General features: G+C 42.4%; 1 pseudogene; it reads left to right on the top strand.

Annotated features, from left to right (window-relative positions):
* The first annotated feature begins 2,213 nt into the window (after positions 1–2,213).
* Positions 2,214–2,331, top strand: LOC124790872 (annotated as a pseudogene).
* Positions 2,332–3,341: the final 1,010 nt, after the last annotated feature.

Genomic DNA, 3,341 nt, shown 5'->3' with positions numbered 1-3,341 from the left:
GCTACCGTACATTCTCTAGACCACTGCTGTCAGCAATCATGTACAGTGGCTACATTTCTGCCAAGTCTCTCAGCAATATCGCAGAAGGAACATCTAGCTTCTCGTAGCCCTGTTGCATGACCTGGGCCAAACTCCATTTATTTTGTTCCACTCCTGGTCCATCCTGTGTAATTACGTAATTTTTGATGGTTTCTCAGTTTTTATAGTTATCATCCACCAGATGTTTTAGGTGGTTAGTACATTTAGCTTTACGCTTCTTTCATTTATTACTTTAATAAAGGTGATCTGAGCAATTAATAATTTCGTTTTTATTTATTCGAGTATTCAATCTGAAGGTGACCTAATTCGGTCTAAGCCAGTCATTATACTACAATAAATATTTGATCTAGACTGTATTTTGTTCGTAAAATTATAAAACAAAAAAATGGCTCTGAGCACTATGGGACTTAACTGCTGAGGTCATCAGTCCCCTAGAACTCAGAACTACTTAAACCTAACTAACCTAAGGACATCACACACATCCATGCCCGACGCAGGATTCGAACCTGCGACCGTAGCGGTCACGCGGTTCCAAACTGAAGCGCTTATAACCGCACGGCCACACCGGCCGGCAACATTTTAAAACAAAATCACCTGTTCCCTCCTGCTGACAGAATACCGCCATTAAGTGGAACAGTTTGTGTGAAGTCAAGCACTCCGAACTGACACTTCTGCACGACTAATGTTGACTGAATTGACTCAGAACTGTGCGTCGTACCTAGCAATGCAGCCCACACCAGCGGTTGTATGAAAGGAATTCTAATTACTCCAGATCGTCCGTCGAACAATTTCCTAAACATCAACTCACTTCGTGGATGAGTTTCTGTGCAGATAATGACAATGACAGGAAGACTGTTTTGTATTGGTTCAAATGGTTCAAATGGATCTGAGCACTATGGGACTTAACTTCTCAGGTCATCAGTCCCCTAGAACTTAGAACTACTTAAACCTAACTAACCCAAGGACATCACACACATCCATGCCCGAGGCAGGATTCGAACCTGCGACCGTAGCTGTCCCGCGGTTCCAGACTGTGGTGCCTAGAGACTGTTTTGTATTGGCGAGAAGACCGATGCCGTTAAATTCTGTAAATTGTCCCAGAAAGATAAGCATTCCTACGAAGCAGTCTCTGTATTGGTGTCATTTATCCGTGGTTAGGCGCGGATACCTGTGTAACTTTGCACGTCGAACTGTGACCGTTGATGTATGGAGACGACTTCCTGGTGCTATAATACCTCCTATTCTCGGTCCTATATGTTATGATTTTATACTACAAGAGAACAAGTGTCTACCATTCGTGTGTCATCACGTGGGACAACGTCTTCAACAACAAACAATTCAGTTGCATGGATGGGTTGGATCGACATATTTGCTATACTTCTGAGAGGCGTCCAAATATTTGTTATCCTTCTCAAATTCCTAAGAAGCTTGTCACACTGGGAACGGATATTTTGCAAAAAGACATTTCCTAGGCCAGTCGCAGACACTATCACCAGCAGTAAACAAGAAGGATAAGGATGTGCTTGCTGTATTACCGGTCAGCGAAATTACGCATCGTGTTAACAATGGATGTATCATATCAGTCTCAACGTTCTTCTAATACATTTCTACAGCTCCTACAGAAGAACACAGTTTTTATAAAATCACGTTTTCATGTATTCTGTTCCTCGTGAATGTGTTCTGCGCTTTGACTTAGGTTACATTAATTTAATTAACTTTAATTTTACCACTATTTTGCAAATTTTTTCTTGATTGAATGAAACCTTGTCATACAATTACATTATTTTGTCGTTTAATGGCGCTCAGCAACAGATGCCTACGACAATAGAGAGGCTGCATTCTACTTAAAATTTAATTTTATGTAATGTAAATTGTCTACTTTAGACTGCATGCTCCCTCCACATTTTTCGCCCATTAAATTTCCCCGGATAGTCAGCCGAGTAACATAGCCGTCATGAAACAAATTTTCGACAATTCCCTACACGTTATCTCTGCCTGAAGACGACGAGCAAAGTATAAGGTTTTAAAAAAATAATCTGTACTTTTACAGAAACTTCAAACTAGGCTACGGTATTACTTTGCTAAAGCTTGTTATTACAGTCACATTTATGCATTAACACTCCATGTTCGGCTGCTACAACCTTATTGAATTAAAGGTGATTATTCCAACTGTGGGAAACGGCTTTGCTGCAGTGGATACACCGGTTCCCGTCAGATCACCGAAGTTAAGTGCTGTCGGGCGTGGCCGGCACTTGGATGGGTGACCATCCGGGCCGCCATGTGCCGTTGCCATTTTTCGGGGTGCACTTAGCCTCGTGATGCCAATTGAGGAGCTACTCGATCGAACAGTAGCGGCCCCGGTCCAAGAAACCTATCATAACGACTGGGAGAGCGGTGTGCTGACCACACGTCCCTCCTTCTCTGCATTCTCATCTGAGGATGACACGGCGGTCGGATGGTCCCGATGGGCCACTTGTGACCTGATGACAGAGTGCTTTCTTGCTTATTCCAACCGTATTTCTACGTTAACACTCCACTTTCGGTTGCTCCGTTAATACGGAAGTCACCTGAATTTAGGATGTCCATTCAGATTCGAATGCAAACGACGGACAGCTGTTCTGCTGCTATAATAGTATGAAGACGAGCCGGTGATCGCTTACCCATTACGGATGATGTTCGCGCTTTATTGCACCATGCATTCGCCGATTGAGTGAATCTTCCGCAAGAATACTCGATCGGTTCTGTGTTTAAGATAGGACAAATGGCTCTGAGCACTATGGGACTTAACATCTAGAACTTAGAACTACTTAAACCCAACTAACCTAAGGACTTCACACAACACCCAGTCATTACCAGGCAGAGAAAATCCCTGACCCCGCCGGGAATGAAGATAGGACATGTTAGGATCAAATAACAGACGCTATACGGGAGAAAGGAGTTGCTACCGGACATAATCACTTACGAACAGAGATGTACACACGAAGAGAGAAAGAATATTAAAAAGTTAATATTAAGTAGCAACGGTCCCGAGCCGTGAAGCAATCAAAATCTGCAACCGTGTTTCTGTACGGTAAGACAAATAACGTGCACTGAAAACAAATGAGTAAGTGAAAGTGATTGGTTACAGTCAATAAGAATATTCATTTTCGAGAAACGATACTTAGCGGAACGGCTATTTGCGCGAAACAACACTATGTCTTGCAAAGCCGCAGGCATCAAAATCTGAAAATGAAAAAATGCAATAATCAGCACTACTTTTGAGTGTTGTAAAATACACAAAGCAATATTGAGAGAGAAGTACA

Source organism: Schistocerca piceifrons, chromosome 3, assembly GCF_021461385.2.
Source record: "Schistocerca piceifrons isolate TAMUIC-IGC-003096 chromosome 3, iqSchPice1.1, whole genome shotgun sequence".
NCBI classification, from domain to species: domain Eukaryota; kingdom Metazoa; phylum Arthropoda; class Insecta; order Orthoptera; family Acrididae; genus Schistocerca; species Schistocerca piceifrons.
Note: the sequence above shows the minus strand (reverse complement) of the source record. Positions and strands in the feature narration are given on the sequence as shown.